The sequence below is a fragment of the Vombatus ursinus genome, unplaced genomic scaffold (genome assembly GCF_900497805.2).
Source record: "Vombatus ursinus unplaced genomic scaffold, bare-nosed wombat genome assembly UNPS02014962.1, whole genome shotgun sequence".
Lineage (NCBI taxonomy): Eukaryota > Metazoa > Chordata > Mammalia > Diprotodontia > Vombatidae > Vombatus > Vombatus ursinus.
Window position 1 is genome coordinate 2,619,045 of NW_020954740.1, and position 22,019 is coordinate 2,641,063.

At 36.2% G+C, this 22,019-nt stretch overlaps 1 pseudogene; it reads left to right on the top strand.

Moving 5' to 3' along the window:
• Window positions 1-354: 354 nt before the first annotated feature.
• On the top strand, window positions 355-923 carry LOC114030602 (annotated as a pseudogene).
• Window positions 924-22,019: the final 21,096 nt, after the last annotated feature.

Here is a 22,019-nt window from a genome sequence, read left to right on the forward strand (position 1 = left end):
CTACTTCCAGTTTATTGACTATACTAAAGCCTTTACCTTTGTGGATCACAACAAAATGTGACAAGTCCTCAAGGAGAGAGGAGTACCAGATCATCTTACTAGTACCCTGAAAATCTGTATGTGGTTTAAGAAGCAACAGTTAGGTCTCCGCAGGTCGCAGGCTGGCTGAGGAGGAGGAGGCAGCGGGGTGGGGGTGGAGGGCGGGGGGCGGGAGAGCACGGCGCAGTGACCGAGCCAGGCGGAGAGCAAGCACGGCCTGACGGACAGACAGACCGAGGAGGCCCTTCCCGCTGTGAGTGACTTGTCCCGGCTGCCGCGCTCCCGCCTCTCCAGACGCCCGGCCCGCGTGCCACCATGTTTAAGAAGTTTGACGAGAAGGAGAACGTGTCCAGCTGCATCCAGCTGAAGACGTCCGTCATCAAGGGCATCAAGAACCAGCTGCTGGAGCAGTTCCCGGGCATCGAGTCGTGGCTCAACCAGATCATGCCCAAGAAGGACCCGGTGAAGATCGTACGCTGCCACGAGCACATGGAGATCCTGACGGTGCACGGCAAGCGGCTCTTCTTCCGGCAGCGCGAGGGACCCTTCTACCCGACCCTGCGGCTGCTTCACAAATGCCCCTTCATCCTGCTGCACCAGCGCAGGGACAAGGGTGCCACCAAGTTTGTGCTGAGCGGCGCCAACATCATGTGCCCGGGCCTCACGTGCACCTCTACCTGGCCACCGCCGACACCACGGTGGCCATCATAGCCCCGGGCAAGCAGCACCCGCTGTGCGTGGGCAGCTTGAAGCTGGCCACCTAGGACATCGAGAGGGTCAACGAGGGCATCAGCATCAAGAATATTCCCTACCAGAATGAGGGCTTGTAGCACAAGAAGACAATGCCTTGTGTGGCTCCGCCTGACGCCTGGAGGCAAAAGTAGTGATGATGATGATGATAAAGGAGATCTGTTCCCACAGAAAAAAAAAAAAGCAACAGAAGCTAATATGGAACAAGTGATTGGTTTAAGATTGAAAAAGGCTGTACGTCACCTTATTTATTTAACTTTTATGTTGAATACATCACACTCGTTGCCAGGCTGGATGAATCAAAACCAGAATTAAGGTAGTAATATCAACAATCTCAGATATGCAAATGATACTACTCTGATGGCAGAAAGTGAAGAGGAATTAAGAAGCCTTTTGAGGATGAATAAAGAGAGTATAAAAGATGGCTTGAAGCTTAAGGTAAGAAACAAACAAACAAACAAAAAAACACAAAACCTAAGATCTTGGCAACTGGTTTCATCACTTCCTGCAAATAAAGGGAGAGAAGTGGAAGCAATGTCATACTTTATATTTTTATATTCTTAGGCTCAAAGATCACTGCAGACAGTGACTACATCTATGGAATTAAAAGACATCGATTCCTTAGAAGGAAAATTATGGCAAATCTGGACAGCATACTAAAAAGCAGAGATCACCTTGCTGACAAAAGTCCATATAGTCAAAGCTGTGGTTATTCCAGAAGCAATATATGGCAGTGAGAGTTAGACTCTAAGGAAAACTGAGTGCCACAGAATCAACACTTTCAAGTTGTGGTGCTGGAGAAGACTTTTGGAGAGTCCCTTGGACAGCAAGGAAATCAAATCAGTCAATATTTAAAGAAATTAATTCAGGCTATTCACTGGAAGGTCAAATACTGAAGCAAAAGCTTAAATACTTTGGCTACATAGTGAGAAGATGGGACTCATTGGAAATGACCCTGATGTTGGGAAAGATTGAAGACAAAAGGAAAAAGGGACAGCAGAGGATGAGATGGATAGGTAGGTAGTATCATGGAAACAATGAACATGAACTTGGACAGACTTTGAGAGATATTGGAGGACAGAAAGGCCTGCTGTGCTATGGTCCTAGGGATCACAAAAAAACTAGACATGACTGAATAACTGAACAAGTCCAACCCCTTTATTATACAGATAGGAAAAAATGACATGTAATGCATTATAGTGACTTGCACAAGGTGATACAGGTCGTGATCATAAGAGGCAGAATCAGCACTTAAACTCAAGTCTTTTGATTTTTGGGCCAGTGCATTTTCTAGCACACCACTTTTATAGATGTAATTTCATTAAAACACATAATCAAAATGACATGTACTAACTTTGTGAGCACTGGTGACTTCTTTGCAAGTCAGACAACTTTCAAAGTGTATAAGTTATTGAGGTGAGAATCTGCATGTATGAAGGGATTTCCCATGCTGACACCATTATAAGTAAATGTGTCTGCGAACGTGCCATTCTTGAGACTACAAGGACTGCAGGTTACTCTACTCTCTCTCTCCCTTAATGTCTAGCATAGCATTCTGTGTAAAGTAAGCATTTAATAGATGCTGAATTGAATTATTATGTCAAATATTTAAAATGTATTATTTAAAGAAATTCTCATTTCTGCCATATAATTTATAAAAAATGGAAGATGAAATGCTACATTTTCTATTGTGTTTTAAGTATTTTATATACATTTCTATATAGTACAAAATCATGAATTCAGTCAACTTTGTAAAAACAAAATCAAGGAAAGGAATAAGCTCATATACATACGTACATGCCTACATATGTACATACATTCACACATCTCTCACTATTTACCTTACCTATGTATCTATCTACCTATCTCTATTTCTGTCTCTGTCTCTCTCTCCCTGTCTTTCTCTCTGTCTCTGTCTCTGTCTCTGGCTCTCTGCCTCTTTCTGTCTTTCTGTCTCTGTCTCTCTCTGTCTCTCTGGCTCTCTGTCTCTCTCTACCTTACTATATGCCAGAAACTGTGCTAGGCACTCTGCAAATATTATCTCATTTGATCAAGATAGGTGTTTGGCATTATATGTGAAAAATAACTGACTAGGTGACAAGAGCTTTAAAAAAACGTGAGTTGCTTATGTTGGTATTCTGTAGGTAGTCTCCAAAATTTCAGTGCATCTATGGATGAAGACAAACCAGTTAGCTTTTGATGTCTGTACTCACTTTAAACCTACTTAGTGCAACCCATCATTACCTTTCCATCATGCATATCTTATCAACATGTCTTCCTAAAAAACATGAGGAATGTGACACCTAAAATGGTGAAGAACTTTCTTTAGGTTTTTTAGCATTTCCTCAGTAACAATGCAGTATTAAATCTGTCCATCTAGTATCCCTCACTACTGCTGTATTAAAAGCCTTCTTTCCAAATCGTGTATTTCCTAGGTGACCTCTCATGGCACTTCTTGGAAACAAGAAATTATTGATAAATATGCTAAAATATTGTTGACCACATAGTTCTACATTTCCCTTTACATCACTCACAAATGTGATTTTTCTTAGTTTGCAGTATTCCTAAACTTTGAACCGCATCACATTTTCAAAAGAATAGTAGGGTTTAAAAGATGGATTTTTGATTTAGTAAAAAGTTTGGAATTGTTATAAGTGCTGCACAAATTCCCAAATGCTTTCCACCCTACTGTCTTTTCCCCAATCAGTTCCTGGCCTAGTTCATTGTCCAACTGCAGGATCTGTTCAAGACCATGATCAATGGACTCATAGAATAACTCATAGGCTTTCCAATCCCACTGTATCTCATGGTCTGGAAAAAAGGTGTTTTTCATTTACTCAGTTTTTCCTTGATGGATTACTCAGCTAAGATATTTTCAGTGGCTGTGGAGATCATTAAAGACACTACTTAGCATTCTGGGAAATGATGTGAGCCTCATAATATCATCTGCATGGAGGAACTTCTAGAGGACTCTACCATCTATTGCAGAGGTTCACAATCTTAGTGAAAAATATTTAAAGGGCTATGTATTTTCTCCAATCCTCATGATCTCTTAAAACCAACTTTAACTGCCTCCATGGTCTAGGATAGGGCTCCTTAAACTTTTCCCACTTGTGACCCTTTTTCACTGAGAAAATTTTATGTGAGTCTGGGTATATAGGCATAGAAAACAGGTATACAAATCAAACATTTACTGATGATAAATCATAAAGAAATTTATATTAAAACAATTATTGGACATACATATAAGTCTACTATTTATTAAAGATGAAAGTAAATTTGCATACTAATGAGATGGATGTGCATATTTATTTTGGCACAAAGAATCAAATCTCTGTGGAGTATTTGATATTGAAGGATATAGAGCATCTTCAATATTTTCCAGAGCTGAGATTGATATTTTGATGTTATTATTGTCAATGCTGAGAATACTGCTTCACATAAATACTTAGTACAAAATGGCAGAAGTATATTTAGGGCCATTTCAGAAATTGTTGGAAATTCTGTTTTAATCCCAAGCCAAAATTTACTTAACAATTCTTTTCAGGAAACTCATGTTTTAAACCTGTGTCACTTGATAACTAGGCATATTTTTCCTGAACTTTTAATGGCAGATGACTGACATCCTTTATTTCAATTGAGTATGATTTGTGAACCCAACTTAGTTTTTTACAATTAAAATTTGATGGGAGATATTTCTGAAGTTGTGTCTCCAGGCACTTCAGATGATCAATTCTAACTCTTACAATGAAATCTTTGGGAAGGTAATTTTCAACTATAAAATCATCTGTAGCTGTAAACATTTCTAAGTAACTGTTTTCCACCCTATTCTTCCATATGTTAACTTTTAAAGTAACTTTCAATTTTATCTTTTAACATATATGTTACATTTTTCCTGGATATGACATGTTTAAATCATTGAGTTTTTCAAAAATATCTGACAAATAACACAGTTTTGAAAACCATAAGTCATTATGAAAAAAATTAACAAAATCAGATTTCTGCTCAGTTAAAATTTAACAACTTCATATTTCAATTTTAATAACATGTTTAAACTTCACTCTCTTGAGAGTCATCTTACCTCTGCATGTAGTAATAAGCTTTTGTAATTGGAGTCCATGTCTTTCCAAAGGTTTGAAAACAAACAACTGTTAAGGGCATAGCTTTTAATGAAGTTAATGATTTTAATAGTATTGTGAAGCATAAAATCTAACTCTGGTGATACTTTTGATACTTACATGCTGAGAAATGATGGTAGGAAAATTTTAAAAGTCTTTATGTTCTGTATTTAATCTAGCATATTTCTGTTATAGCAGAAAACTTTGTATGTACAATAAAAACGCTGCAATTCACGACATACAATAGTCTCAAATCTGAGCCAAGGTGTTTCTGGCAGCAATTGTGGTGTTGCATGGAGAGACAGCATGTACAGTGCAAAATATGGACATTGTATGTTCAGAACCAAGGCTATAGTAAAGTTGTGAGATGCAACACAGGCAAGCACTGCCAGAAACACTAGGATTCATTACATATTTGATTTTGAATTAGTTTTTGGTCTTTGCATGTTCAGAAACCTTTTCTCTTGCCAGATATTTTGCAACCCCCACATTCAGTTATATAACCACAGTTTAAGATTAGGGGGAGCAGAGCCAAGATGACAGAGTAAAAGCAGTGATTTGCTTGAGTTCTCCCTCAAACCCCTCCAAATACCTGTAAAAATGGCTCTCAACAAATTCTAGAGCAGCAGAACCCCAAAAAAGACAAAGTGAAATAAATTTCCAGCCCAAGACAACCTGAATGGTTAATGGGAAAGGTCTGTTGTGCCAGACTGGGAGAGGATTGTAGTTCAGCATGGGCCATGTAGGCAAAGACCTGGCTTCAGTGAACCTGGAGCAGGTCTCAGAAGACTGAGTAGTAGTATGACTAGTAGCTATAGCAATTTCCAGTCTTCTCAACCCACAAATGCCAAAGACAACTTAGAAGATCAGTAGAAAAGGTCTGTTGGACCTGGGTGAGAGAGAAACATGGTCTGGCTCCAGTCTTGTTGCAGCCCCAGGGCGGCAGCTGTTTCCAGAGCTCTTGGCCCACAGACAATGGGGGGGGGGGATGAGTGGCAGATCAGAAGGGGATTGCAGGGATCTCTTTGCTGGTGCTGAGACAGGATTCTTTTGCTTTGCTCATGCTCGAATCTGGGGCAGTCCTGGGTGGTAGCCCTAGGGCAAGGAGGAGCATTGGTGTGGTGGAGCTTGTGGCAGTGGGGAAGAGGGAATCCTACTCACAGTTCCAAGGCAGAAAAGAGCACTTGTGGTCACTCATAGACCAGAGCACAGGCTAGGAAAGGAGTAAATACCTCACCCCTTATCATAATGGAAGAATGGAAAATTTACAGGTCCCTAGAAGTATCTCTGAAAACAGCTGCACAAAACCCCTGAAGCTTGGGACAGTACATTCTCCACACTGGAAGCAGACTTCTACCTTAACAAAGAGTTTATAAATCAAGTAATTGTGTGGGATCATGTGCACACTGTACAAAAAAGTCAGACCATAGAATCTTTCTTTGATGACAAAGAAGATCAAAACATACAACCAGAAGAAGACAACAAAGTCAAAGCTCCTATATCCAAAAGCTCCAAGAAAAATATGAATCAGTCCTAGTCCATGGAAGAGCTCAAAAAGGATTTTGAGAAGCAAGCAAGAGAAGTAGAGGAAAAACTGGGAAGAGAAATGAGAGTGATGCAAGAAAATCATGAAAAACAAGTCAACAGCTTGCTAAGAGACCCCAAAAAAATACTGAAGAAAATAATACCTTAAAAAATAGATTAACCTAAATGGCAAAGAGGTCCAAAAAGCCAATGAGGAGAAGAATGTCTTCAAAAGCAGAATTGGCCAAATGGAAAAGGAAGTCCAAAAGCTCATTGAAGAAAATACTTCCTTAAAAATTAGAATGGAGCAATTGGAAGCTAGTGACTTTATGAGAAATCAAGACATTGTAAAACAAATACAAAAGAATAAAAAAAATAGAAAACAATGTGAAATATCTCAATGGAAAAACAATTGACCTGGAAAACAGATCCAGGATAGATAATTTAAAAATTATTGGACTATCTGAAAACCATGATCAAAAAAAGAGCCAAAAAAAATCACATCATATTTTAAGAAATTATCAAGGAAAATTCCCCTGATATTTTAGAACCAGAGGGCAAAATAGAAATTTAAAGAATCTACTGATCACCTCCTGAAAGAGATCCCCAAACGTAAACTCCTAGGAATATTGTAGCCAAATTCCAGAGTTCCAGGTCAAAGAGAAAATATTACAAACAGCCAGAAAGAAACAATTCAAGTATTGTGGAAACACAATCAGGATAACCCAAGATTTAGCAGCTTCTACATTAAGGGACCAAAGAGCTTGGAATATGATATTCTGAAGAGCAAAGGAGATAGGATTACAGCCAAGAATCACCTACCCAGCAAAACTGAGTATAATCCTTTAGGGGGAAAAATAAGCATTCTGTGAAAAAGTCCTTTCATGCCTCAAGAGAAGCATGAAAAGGTAAACAGGAAAAAGAAATCATAAGGGACTTGTTAAAGGTGAACTGTTTACATTCCTACAGGGAAAGATGATATTGGTAACTCATGAGACCTGTCTCAGTCCTAATACTGAGACAGGTCTCATGAGTTACCAATATCATCTATTTAACAATCTATCTATCTATCTATCTATCTATCTATCTATCTATCTATCTATCTATCTATCTATCTATCTATCTATCTATATGTGTGTATATGTGTGTGTGTGTGTACTGGGAGAAGGAAAAAGGGAGAGGTAGAATGGAATAAATTATCTTACATAAATCTGATAAGAAAAAGTATTTACAGTGTAGGGGAAGTGGGGGAAGTTGAGAGGGAATGAGTGAATCTTACTCTTATCAGATTTGGCCTAAGGATGGAATAACATACACACTCAATTGGGTATGGAAATCTATCTTACTTTTCAGGAAAATTGGGGGGAAGGGATAAGAGAAGGGGGAATGATAGAAGGGAAGGCAAATTCAGGGAGGGGGTATCAGAAGCAAACACTTTCAAGGAGGAACAGGATAGAATAAATAGGGGTTGGGATAAGATTAAGGGAAATATACTTAGTTTTCCCACAACATGACTATGATGGAAATGTTTTGCATGACTACACATGTATAACCGGTATTGAGTTGCTTGCCTTCTCAGTAAGGATGGGTGGGGAGGGAGGATGGGAGATAATTTGGAACCCAAAGTGTTAAAAACAAATGTTAAAAATTGTTTTTACATGCAACTGGGAAATAAGATATACAGGCAATGTGGTATAGAAATCTACCCCACCCTACAGGAAAATAGAAGGGGAAGGGAATAAGAGAAGGAAGGGTGACAGAAGACAGGGCAGATTGGGAAAGGGATATTCAGAATGCATACCGTCTTGGGGTGGAGGGAAGGGAGAGATGGGAAGAAAATTTGGAACTCAAAATCTTGTGGAAGTGAATGTTGAAAATGAAAAATTAATTAATTAAAAAAAAACCTAAGGACATCAAAGCTTGCTGTCCAGAGTCATGAGTTGCCCCAAGTATGTTGGTTGCCCCACTCAAATGCATCCGTGCTAGGTTTATGTAAGTGTATATCCATTCTTTCACACACAGTCCATATGTTGGTGAGAGACTGTGACCCAGGTTTATAGGTATTTTTGTCTTATTCCTGCTCCTATATTCTATTGAGTAAATCTTATGCTAATTGCTATTTCCTTATATTGAGTAAATGTTATGATTATTCCTGCTTTTGCCTTCTACTGAATAAATTTTATGGCTATTATTGTATTTACCTAATTCTATAAATTTGTTTGAGTTAAAAAAAAAAGATTTGTTCTAGGATACCCAGAATCCAAAAGAAGGTTAAAAATACCCCCAAGAACTGAATCTCACTACTCCTGACCTCACTCAGCACCCCTCTCCTAACTCCCATATTATTGGAAGCAAGGCTGCACTCGCAGATCCATGGACATGACACAGACACATCAAGACCCTTCTTTGCAGCCCCACACCCCTCTTCCTCTTTTCATTGCTGTAGAGTCCTTGGCTCCAAGCTTCAGAGTTTATCTCAGGCCTCCACATGCAACTTGGTTATAACCCTTTAGGACCAAAAGTTCTAACGCCAAAACACAAGAACTGCAAATTTTTGAACCACCACGTCAGAGAACTAAGGTCACTTGAACAGAACACCTTATGTGTGGGGGGCAATGTAGTACTCAATCAAATTTGAGAGAAAGAGCATGGTATCCAGCTTGGACCAGTTCTGACCACTCAAAATGATAAAACTAATAGCCATTCCACAATAAAAAGTGCTTAAAGGAAAGGAACAAAAAGTACTTAAAAAAAAGAAAAGAAAAGGAAAAAAAAACACTACATACAAGAAGCCCAACAAAGGATTTTAGGTAGCTCAAAAAATATGTAGGGTTGCCACTGTGTACTCTCCTGTTTGTCACATGACCCATGGCAACCAACCATCATCAGTCTGTCTCTAGTCTAACCTATTTGCTGCAGGAAGAAGTTTACAAGTTGTGCAGATCTGCCTTACAGAGTATTCACAACCACATGGAGAAAAATGCTCCAAATCACTAACAATAAGAGACATGGTAATCAAAACAACCCTGAAGTTTCACCTTATATTATTCAAATGGGTAAAAATGACAAAATAGCAATAGTCAATGTTAGAAAGATTTGTGGCAATATAGACACACTAATACATTGTTGTTGGAACTGTGAAATGGCACAACCATTTTGGAAATCAATTTGGATTTATGCATATAAATTGACTAAAATATGCATATGCTTTGAACAAAAGATTACATTATAGAGCTCATAAAACAAACAAAAATATTAATTAGAAAAAAATCCCCATATTCTCTGAAATATTTGTAGTAGCACTTCTTATGATAGTTAAAAATTAGAAACAAAGTAGATGCCCATTAATTGGGGAACAACTAAACAAATTGTGGTATATGAACGCAATGAAATACTTATGTGCAAATAATGTGTGTAATGAAAACACAGAAGCATGGAAAGAGCTATATGAACTGATGCAGAATGAAGTAAATAGTGACAAGAAAACAATATATAGTAAGTAAAATAATATCCACATAAAGAACAACATAACAAAAATCAAAAACCAAAATAATGAAAATATAAAGGTCAAGTGGGACTTAAATGAGATATGAGAAGGCACCTCCAACCTACCCCTTCAAAGAGGTGGGAGGCCCATAGGTGTTACACATTACACATGTTCTTCAACTTTCGCTTGATGTTTGTTGTAAGAGGATCATTGAACAATAATATCTACAATATCTATTTTAACAATATGATCCTATTATATTATAAATTTTAATATTTCATGTATGTGTATATGTTTGTTGACTATATATACTCAACATATGTAATCAGCTATATTTATATGTATATATTCAGTAAATATAAACAAATACAACAAATAATAAACATTGGGGAATCCCAAATGCTTTGAACCCTTTAGTCCATTGTATGACCGTGAATATAGTCTATTATAAGAAATTATTTTTTAAATCATGTCTAATCTTATCTCATATACCTTGTTATGTGTGTATATCATTGCCATAATGATTTTATATTGATGCAAAATAGGCATATGGGCTAGTAGATACTCTCACTTTTTTCCAGTAATAAAAATAGCACCCGTAATTGCTTCAATCACTCAGTCAGTACTTTTTCTCCTTTAAAATATCTCAAGAACTAATCCTTCAGTCTTTTTCTTCTAAATTGTATCTCCTCCATTATGGATCTCTTTCCTTTATACTAGATTTAGTCTAAATGTTCTTCTCATGTTCATCTTTAGTTTTGTATCTACTTTCTCATATAGCATATGATGGCCTGAGATATCAAATCCAAGAAAAATTTTATAGAATTTATTTTCCCCCAGTAAAGTTTCATTCAAATATAGCTTTCCCTAAAACCTTAAGAAACAAGAAGAAAATGTGTGAATGAAACAAAATGTCAATAAACAAAAGAAACTAAGGTAATCCTCACTAGAATGAAATGAAACTAAACCATAGGTCCAAAGGGTGACATTGATCTTAGCACATATTCTCCCCATCCATAACTAAGGGGAAAAAGAAAGCCCCTCAGTCCACAATCTTAATAGATCAGTTCCCTCCATGCCCTATACTTAGGAATGGGGTTGATTGGGAGCCCAGATTCATTTGGGAGCATAACTGACACCCACTCTGAACTGAGGGGAAAAGATGTGGACCTGAAGGACACATTCACTATGGCTGAACTTCTGCAAATTTTGAGAACATAAGTACTTCAAGAAAAGAGAAGAAGAGAACAAAACACTTTTATGGTTAATGTTCCACAAATTTGGGACTAGAGAGAAAAAAAAGGAGGAGGCCATGACAGCTTCCACTATCCTAAGAATTATGAAGAAGAACGTCTCAGAGCCCATTTTCTAGTTGTGGGACAAGACTGAAGAAGGACCCAAAAACAGTCAGAAGAGATCATAGGATAATATAATCATTGTTCTAGATCTAAAAGCTTCCTCAGAGAAGTTACAAACCCTTCAAATTACAAATAGAAAAACTGAGGCAGAGAATTTAAATGACTTGGTCAATGTCAATAGAAGTTGAGATGCCTTCCCATCTGCCCTATTCTAGGTGGGGGACTGAGAACTCCTTTTAGGCAGTATCACAGATAGAATCACAGAATTATATAAGTACAGAACTTTATTGAAGAGACCTCAGAGACCATCTAGTCCAACCCATACTCAAAATTAATACCCATTATAATCTATCCATCTTTGAGATCTCCATTCCCACACTGGGGCTTGTACTGAAGGTTTGATGAGTTAATAACCCTTTAAACTGCTTAGACACAAGAAAATTTTGGAGGGAAAAGGGTGGGAATGGAATGGTTCTTTAAAAGGCACCTCTAGTGAAGAGATTGGAGATTGGAGAAATAAGGTAACATAAGAAATACATTAATTAATTAATTACATTTTTTAAGTGCCAAGGATTGAGAACCCCAGTTTAAATCTAAAAGAAAGAATAATTATGCAAAAATTACAAATACATTCACAGAAAAGAGAATGGATTGATCATAAGGAGCCCCAAGAGTAGATCAAAGCTATAAGAAAGGAAATAGAGAAAAGGAAAGGTAGCTAGATAATGTAGTGAATAGAGCACTTGATTTGGAGTCAAGAAGATATGAATTGAAACCTTTCTCAGATATGTATTAGCTGAATCCCTTGGGCAAGTCAGTCAATTTCTATCAGCCTCAGTTTCCTCCTTTTAAAATGGGTATAATAATAACACCTAACTCACAGGTTTTGTAAGGATCAAATGTGATAATATATGCAAAATGTTTTACAAATCTTAAGGTTTCAAAATAAATTATAACTATAATGATGATGATAATGATGATGATGACTAATACTCAGGCGAGATGACCTCTCAAATGTATTTCCCATTCTAGATCTTTGATCTTATGAAATAAAATAGATCAGTTGTGAAAACAGAGTCCTTGAGGGCATACTTCAAAGAGAAAAAAAAACCCCAAAACTTTTGAAAGAAACTACAAATTTTATAAAAAAGTAAAGGATATCACAAGAAATAGAAGAAAGAATCAGAAATAAAACATTCAATGCTAAAACCAGGTTTCCAATTAAGTCAAGAGATGGAAAATTGGAAAGAATGAGAAGTATACTATCAAAAATGATTGATCTGGAAAATTTGACAAACAGAAGCCATTAAGAATCACTGGTCTCCATAATAAAACAAGAGACCTGTATACTATATTACATGGAATGATAGTGAAAACCTGTCTGAAATGATTGGAACCAGAGGTCCAAATTTAAAAAATAGAATTCATTTGTCTCCACTGGAAAGAAACTTGGTCTGACACCCCAAATTATGCACACCACACTCCTTGGTCCAAGGAATCCAAGCATCTTGGTCCAAGAGAAATTAGTGTAAGCACCCAGAGAACATATACAAATACTATTCAGTTAATATAGGATCATGCAAGAAATATCGGAAAGGGAAAAAAAAGGCAGATTCCAAAAGTCAAAAGAAAATAAAAAGACATATATTCCAAAATAACTTCTCTTTTAAAATGAGTTTCATATTAAAGGGAGAAAAATGACCATTTAAAATAACTTGTGACTAAAATATTCTTGTTGAGAAAACTAAAGCTAAGTTGGACCTTTAAAACTCAATTTCAGGAGGCCATGGAATCATAGAAAGGTAAATACATTTGGGTATCTTGGAAGAAATGCATTATGATCAAGTATTTAACATTCTTAAAGAGGGAGAAAAACTCACTTTCAAATCTTGTGATTTGTAATGATCAAAGGCTCAACGAGGGAACAAATGAAGACCAACACAAGGTCCCAGACTTTTTTTTAAGAAAGCTACTAAGGAAGAGAAGAATAAAAGGGGGGAAAGAAATCTGCTTAAGAGAGAAATAGCTAAGAAAAGTGAATAATTTATAATTTCTTATAAATTAGGCACCACAGGAAAGGGTCATGCAATAAATTTCATTGTTGTGAAGGCCAAACAATTGGGGGAGATAATGAGTGTAGAAGTGGGGAAATGATTTGGAACAGGAGAAGAGATGAGGTGAGTTCAGTAGTAAAGATAGGGTATGAAATAGTGAGAAGGAAAGCAAAGGCAAACTACTGAAGACTGAGAAGGAGGAAGAGATGGAAGAGAATGAAGAATAAGATATTAAAGCAAAAATCCAGAGATTCAGGGCAGGGCAGGGAGAGGATTTGAATCTGACTATTCCAAATAACTAGCATTGATTTCATACTTTCCCACCCCTTTCCCTTTCTGAAAAGATAGTCCTTTTAAACATGAAAAGTCAAAAAGAAGAAATACTTTAATAGAATATGATGGAGGAAAAAATTAAACCGAACAATCACAACTTTGAATAAGAATGCTACAGACTAACCATAAAGTAGAAAAGAGTGACAGAATAGAACAGCAAAGAAAAATAAACATTTAATAAAAGAAACACACATAAATATTTGTGCAGAATTAAAATGATGGCTTGGAACATAATCTGTTATTGTTTAGATGACTCAAGAAATTAGGGATATTAAGCACGATATTAAGCAAGGTCATATGATTAAAAGACAATTATGGATTGTATATGGTGCTTAAAAGGACCATTAGGTAATGAAAAAAATCCATAACACACACACACACACACACATCCTTTTAAGTATTTGCAGGAAAAAGTAATCTAACTCCAAGGAGAAATAGAAATGTAGGGAGAGAATTTAATGTGTTCCTATCAGACTATCAAATCTAACAGCAAGATACACCCCCCCAAAATTAAAAACCTGAATTAGAATTTTAGAAAAATTAGATGTAATAGACCTTTGGTGATTATTGAATGAGGATTGAAAGGGATATGTCTATATGTATACATATACACACATATGTGTACATATATACATATATAGTGTTTATGTGTGTATATATAATATGTATTTAGATACACATATATATGAGTGCATATTTCAGTTTTGCACAGCACCTTCATCAAAACTGACCATGTGCTAGTATATAAAGAACTTAGCAACAGATAGAAGTGGAAATACTAAACATATCCCCTAGACATCACAACACAATCAATATTTTAAATAAAATTTTAAGATTTTAGATTTAAGTGGATATTAAATGATACTAATAAACAAGTGGATCAAAGAACAAATCAAAGAAACATTAAATAATTCTGTTAAAAGAAATAACAATGATAGAACATATAACACATGTATTGGGATGTAATTAAAGGAGGTCTTAGGGAGAATTTATATCACTAAATAAATACTAACAAAATTGAGAAAGAAGAGATAAATGAATTGAGAATGCAACTTAAAAAGCACACAAAAAGAAAAAAAAGAATGAATAGACAATCTCCAAAATAAATACAAAAATAGAAATTCTAAAAACAAAATTGGAGATAAAATTGAAAATAATAATAAAAAAGCTATTGAGATTTATAAACCTAAGTATCATTTTTCTGTTCTGCTCCTAGCATTTCTTTTTTAAATTTTAATTAATTTATTTTGAATTTTTATCAATTACTTCCATAAGCTTTTGAGTTTTAAATTTTTCTCCCCCTCCCTTCCCAGCTCCCTCCCCAAGATGGCAAACAATCTGATAATATTCCTATTAAACATATTTTTACATTAGTGATGTTGTAAGTAAGAATTAGAACCAATAGGAGGAACCACCAGAAAGAGGAAACAAAACTCAACAGAAGAAGAAAAAAAATAGCAAAAAGTATGCTTTGATCTGCATTTAAACTCCATAGTTCTTTATGTTTATCTTTACCCTAATTGTGCTCTGGATGTGGATAGCATTTTCCATCATGAGGCCTTTGGAGATGTCTTAGATCCTTGTATTGCTGAGAAGGATTAAGTCTATCAATATTAGTCCTCGCACAAAATGGCTGTTACTGTGTACGATGTTCTCCTGGTTCTGTTCACTTAACTCAGCATCAGACCATGCAAGTCTTTCCAGGTTTTTCTGAAGTCAGCTTGTTCATCATTTCTTATAACCCAATAATATTCCATTATCTTCATATACCAGAACTTGTTCAGCCATTCCCCAATTGATGGGCATCCTCTCAATTTCTAATTCATTGCCACCACAAAAAGAGCTGCTATTAATATTTTTGTACATATGAATCCTTTTCTTATTTCTATGATCTCACTGGGATATTGCCCTAGAAGTGCTATTGCTGGGTCAAAGGGTATGCACATTTTTATAGAACTTTGGGCATAGTTCCAAATGGCTCTCCAAAATGGTTGGATCATTTCACAACTCCACCAACAATGCATTAGTGTTTCAATTTTCCCACATCTTCTCCAACATTTATCATTTTCCTGTTTTGTCATGTTGGCCAATCTGATAGGTGTGATGTGGTAACTCAGAGTAGTTTTAATTTGCATTTCTCTAATCAATAGTGATTTAGAAAATTTTTTCATATGAATATAGATGGCTTTAGTTTCTTTATCTGAGAACTGTCTGTTCATATCCTTTGACCATTTATCAATTGGGGAATAACTTGTATTCCCTAAGAATCATTTTTAAGAGTGATAGGATAAGGTAACAAGAAATTTCCAAAGTACAAAAATGAAAATAATTTAAGTTTATTTAAAATTTATAATTTATTTTAAAAATATAAGAAACTTTTACATTCAATTATGAGCCAACAAAACTGAAAATACAACTGAAATTAATGTTTACACAATTGTAAAATAACTTGAAAAACAGAATAAGGAATAAAGAATTTAAAGAACCTAATTTTAGTAAGACATTTGAATACACCCTAAATTAACTACCAAAGATGGTGGGTGAAGTCTGTCATAAAGAGATATTTTTAAAGGAATTCTTCAAAATATTTTGTAGAGGTGGAGATGGGGTTATTCAGAATTAGGAAACCCTGGATCTGTGTTACTCTGCCCCCCCCAACAGCTTAGTTAATGATATTATAGAAAGAAAAAAAGATATTATGAAGAAAAATTGTTAATATATTATATGAAATGGAAAGATGTGACTTACCCCATTCAGTATGAAGTTTTCCCAGATAGAATCAGAGGACACTATCATGACTATCTGAAGGTTTAATATTCCCAAAGTGGCATTTACAAATTTTAGCTTGCCAGATCTGGTTTAGTTTAGGTAATAGGAGGGTTTTCTGGAGAGTGATCCCTGGAAACAGAGAAGAAAGCCAACAATGGGCAAAGAGCCTGGCTCTTGAGAAGGGATCTCTGTTTGGTTTTTTCCATTTTATCTCTACCACAGACCAGCAATGGAGGGAGAGAATCTTTCTTCTTATTTCCCTTTGCACATGGCAACTTGTAGCAGAGCTATTTGTTCAGCAGGAGATAGTATATCCAATAGGGGAAAAGCTCAGAGAATAAAGATGATACCACTAGATATGGTTTCAAAAAGTATGACAACAGAAAAATGAGCCAGCCTTGTGTTCAAGAGAGAATTAGATCTGGCATGCAGGACTTGAGCAATTTGCATAGTAGTTTGATATTCTCAGGGGAAAGTGCATCAGGAAGCTGAAGTGACAAAGGTATAATTTGTCTTAACTGCATGTGTTTTTCACTTCTAGAGTACTCTCTAAAAATGCCCGTTCTTCCCACTGATCTCTTATGCATCTGGTGCAGAGTATACCTCAAGTTTAAGGGGGAGGAGAATATGTCATAACTACTTTTAATATTATGTCATCCAATAAATGCCATTTCTTTGAGCTAATTATACTGACTACCTGACTATTAAAGCAAGTGTTCTGGTAGGGACACATGGTTTATAGTTTTAAAAGTTCAGACCCATAGATTACCTTTAAAGTGGTGTAGTAAGTGATCTTCTAGAGACCTACCCTGTGTTGGGGAGGTAGTTACAGAGTGGGTGCTATCTTTTAATAAACCTCTACATCATATTGCCAATATATGTTGTATTATTTGCAAAACTAATCCTGACATTACATTGCAAATATGCATCATATTGTTTGCAAAACTAATTATATTAAAATTGTACTTATTGTGGACCTTCTGACCACACCACCTCCAGCTAGTATAGTAAGTTTATAAGTAGCCAGTATAGAGTAACAATAGTAGGAAATGAGATAGCAAAGGGGAACCTAGAAGCCATCTACAAACTGTACTAAAGATAAAAGAAGCATAATTTGCAAACAGTATCATATATTAAGAAAAAATAACATCCTGGTAATATATGCTGGAACAGGGGAAGCCATTTAGGTTTTGCTTTCAGGGTCTTTTGGTCCTATGGTCTAATTCTTTGATAAGTTTCAGACATCTCCAGTAAGATCAGCAAAACACCAAGTGGTATAGATAATTTTGAGATGATATGGACGTGTTAGCTTTGAAGTTTTACTGCTAACTTTGAGATAATCTGGATATGTTAATTAACTAACCTCAATGTGGCACAGAAAAGTTAGTCTATTCCCCTACAAAAACCCTATTAAAATGAGCTCAGACTCCTGCCCCATCGCCTATCCAAGTGTTCTCTATTTTAATCCATGGTTGCATGAGTGATTATCTCTGTCTCCCCACCCCCAAACTCTTCCCCACACTACCTTCCTTACTTTACCACCCTATTCCCAGCCCCAGCCCATGTGCCATTGTGCCCTTTTCACTGTTTGTTTTTTTACTTTCTCTGCTGTTTGCCCCTATGCCCTCTGTGCCTTATTAAAAATGTGATGGCAATCTCACTTCCCACTGCCATTGTGGTCTTTCCCAGAGAGCACCCAAATAACTAGACATACATGCCCCATTTCATAATTTCATAAATGGCAATTCACTAATCAAACCATAAACATTTATTAAATATCCACTATGTATCAGGTACTATGCCATGTACTGGGGATTATTGTTGTTCAGTTGTTTTGGTCATGTCTGATTTTTCATGGCAGCATTTGGGATTTTCTTGGTAAAGATACTGGAGTGGTTTTCCATTTTCTTTTCTAGTTAATTTACAGATGTGGAACTGAGGTAAACAGGGTTAGGCAACTTGCTGTCAGTGACTCAAGAAGATGAGTTTTCTTGACTTCAGGACTGACATTCAATCAACTGCACCACCTACCTGCCCCAGTGTTGTGAATACAAAGACAAAAATTAAATAGTATCTGCTCTGAAGAATTCTAGCTTGTATTCTATTGGGGGAAACAAATGTATTCATGTAAGTACAATCAAGTTATATGAAAATAAATATTAGGCAATTAGGATGAGGATGAATTAATATTTGGTGGGTTAAGGAAAGACATCATGTGATGCTTAAGCTGAGCATCTCCCTAGGGAATCTATTAGGTACAGGAGAGATTAAGTTCATTCCAGACATGGAAATGAGAAATGGAATGTTATATATGTGGAAAACAAGTGAGCAAGGTTGCCTGGGGCATAGAATGTGTGAGGGGGTGTAATAATTCCTGGAAATGTTGTGTACAGTCATGTTGTGAAGGAATTTTTATGACAAGCAGATGAGTTTGTATTTTATACCAGAGGCAATATAAAGACAGTGGGATGGGAGTGACATGGCAAGAACTGTGGCTTTAGGCATACCACTTTGGCAACTGTGTGGAGGACAAATTGCTGAGGAAAGGCTTCTTAGGTAGAGAGTAAGCATGGAGACAATTAACAGGCTAATATAAGAAGATAGATAGGAGGGGTTGAGGGTTTGATTTAGGGTGGTGGCCATGTGAGTGAATAGAAGGCAACATGCATTCCCCTGGAGGCCACATGATCTTTGTGGAAATCTTAATAAATTCCTTCTATGATACCTAAAAGTGGTGGTAGGATCAACCTCCACTATATGAAATGAGATAATTTTACGATCCCCAACAAAGTTCAACTTGACTTTATTCTATGTATTATATTTATTCTTGGGCACCTGTATATACTGTGACTATTCGTATATTCTATGTTTCCATTAACATTTTGCAGTTATCTTTCTTAAAAGGGAAGTAATTTCATTTAAGTGAATTCAATATTGAACTTTTAATCCTCCTTAGATACTTCTTGACATTTTTTTTACAACAGTGGTACAATGTACAGACAGTCTTGTAGGCAAGGACACCTAAGTTCAAGTCCCATCTTTAACTCATGCTAGCTGATTAATCTTAACCTCTCAGGGCTTCAGGCAACTTTGTAAGACTCTAAACTCCAAAACACAAACTGACCCACACTGGTAGAGGGGATTTCTTCACTGAGAGTTCCCTACACCACTGAATTAGGTTCAGACCAAAGACAGAAAAAAAAAACCAAACAAACAAAAAACCCAAACATCTTCCTGATGTCATGTGGCTAGAAATAATGATGAATCATAATCTGTGAGGAATGAAAATTGTAGATATACTAAAAGGCAGTGGAAAGCTTCCTGACCATCATGAGTAGTCTGTGGTATATATGCAGCTTACAACGACTTACAGGTCACAAGTAGTATAAAATAAATCCAGAAAATACATGTTCAGAAAAGAAGGGGCATCTGTCAGGCAGCAAGAAGGCAGAATAACAGATGATCAGTCTGAGTGCTGCATTGGTACCAAAGGAACATTAAATGACCTAGACCAGGGTCAAAAGTGAATCAATAGTGGTTATAACCTGCCAACCCCATCCAGGCCACAAATCAGGACTTGATTTATGGGAGGGTTATGGAATACTCCAGACCTGTTGTAAGAATTTTTGGAGCCCTTAGCTATTCATATGCATGTTGAGTAAGGACAGGCAACATGGATTTTGGCAATACATCTCTATGACTTATGCTTAATTTTTGTGTGTGTGCCCTTCTGATGGTCTGGTGAAAGACTGTGGACTCATTAAGATAATGTTTTAAATGCTTAAAATAAAAGTCAAAGGAAAATAATTATATTGCATTAAATTTACCATACAAGTATATTAAACAACCATATTACAATATGCTCATGAATGCCAGGTCTAGAGGAAACTCTCTAGTTAAACTTTTATGGAACCTTTATGCATAGATATGAATAAGAATCTCTTAAGATGAGAAAGTGTGATTGTAATATAATATATACCACTGAGGGAAGTACCCACATAACTGTTCTATTCAATTACTTTAAATATATATGTATTTTCAATATTTAAAAACCTGCAGTGGTAGTATTCTGGCAGATTTCTTCCCTGGGATGACATGTAAGTGAGCAATCATCAAAATAAAGAATAATAATTGGGCAAACCTTGAGCCACAAAAAGTTTCATTACCAATTGAACTCAGTACAATGTTGAGCTCTGCAGAGCCGAGCTGGATGAGAACAGGAAAAAAGGAACTTAGTAGATGGTTAAAAAGGAATGAAGACTTTGAAATCAGAAGAGAAGGATTTCTCTTTTGGTCATTAAATGAAAGAGATGTAGTAAACGTACATTCTAGAAAATGATTTGTTATGGATGGTGACCAAGATTTTTACGGTTTTCAGAAACATTGATTCCAATATTGAATCAGTAGTAAATCCAATATGCCGGCTCCTTATAGGCTGCAAATCAAGACTTGACATGGAATACTTCTACCTTATTCTATCAATCCTTGGAAGACTTAGCCATGTGTTATCTATGTTGAATCATTGTAATGAACATGGCTACTGGCCATTGGCACTGCATGACTATTGCTTATAATTATTGGCAAAGTGTGTGATGAGACCTCCCTTTCATGGCAGCCAAGGTGGTGGCAAACCACCCCCCCAGGCAGACCATTGGGAGACTATTGCAATATAATCTGGTATTTGTAAAAATCGTGCAATGTTGGAAAATTGTCTCACATTCATTTACTCTTTCATATATGTTCTATACCACCAGAAGTTATGAAATTCACTGGTCCTGTCAACTGATCTTTCAGATCACTTACCAAGGGTAGGGGATATTGATCCCATTTGTTATTGGTATTCAGTATTCAATAAATATGGATGAATGATAATTTTCTAGTTTTTTTTTAACAATTAGCAAATAGCATTGGAGACAAGGGAGTCAGAGGGCCAAATGAATTTTTATATTAGTTATTTTTGAGTAATTTACAGTTGTGCTGTTTTCTTTAACTTAGTCAACAAATACTTAAGGCTGGGACTTCAGTAATGATTTAATCACACCATTAGATAGATAATATTGGGGCAACTTTTCTATCTTAACCGCACTAAAAAATATTGCAGTATGACTGGTATCTGAGAGGAAACTCTGTCTCAGTTCCCAGCTGGGAGCCATAACTGAATGTGACATACATAGGGGTATAGAATCATAGACTTTTGAGCTACAAAGTACTTTCCAGATTATGTTCTATGCTTTCCTCAGTTTAGAGGTGTTGAAAATGAGACCCTTAGAGATTAAGTAAATTGTCATTGGTCACAAAAGTTATGTAAGTAGTACTAGTGGGATTCAGACACATGTTAAGCTATTGACAAGTATTTATTAAGCATTTACTGTGTGGTAAACACTGGGAATAAAAATACAAGCAAAAAGAAAGAGAATCCTGGCCCTCAAGAAGGGCATTCTACTGAGTGTAGGTGAAAGAGTTGAAGATACCTTGTCTAAGACCATGCTAGAGGAAGTGTGGATACAAAAATGAGACATAACTATTCTGGATATCCTTCTTAAGAATTAAGGTTCTGGGAGGAATGGTCCAATCAGTGATGGAAGGG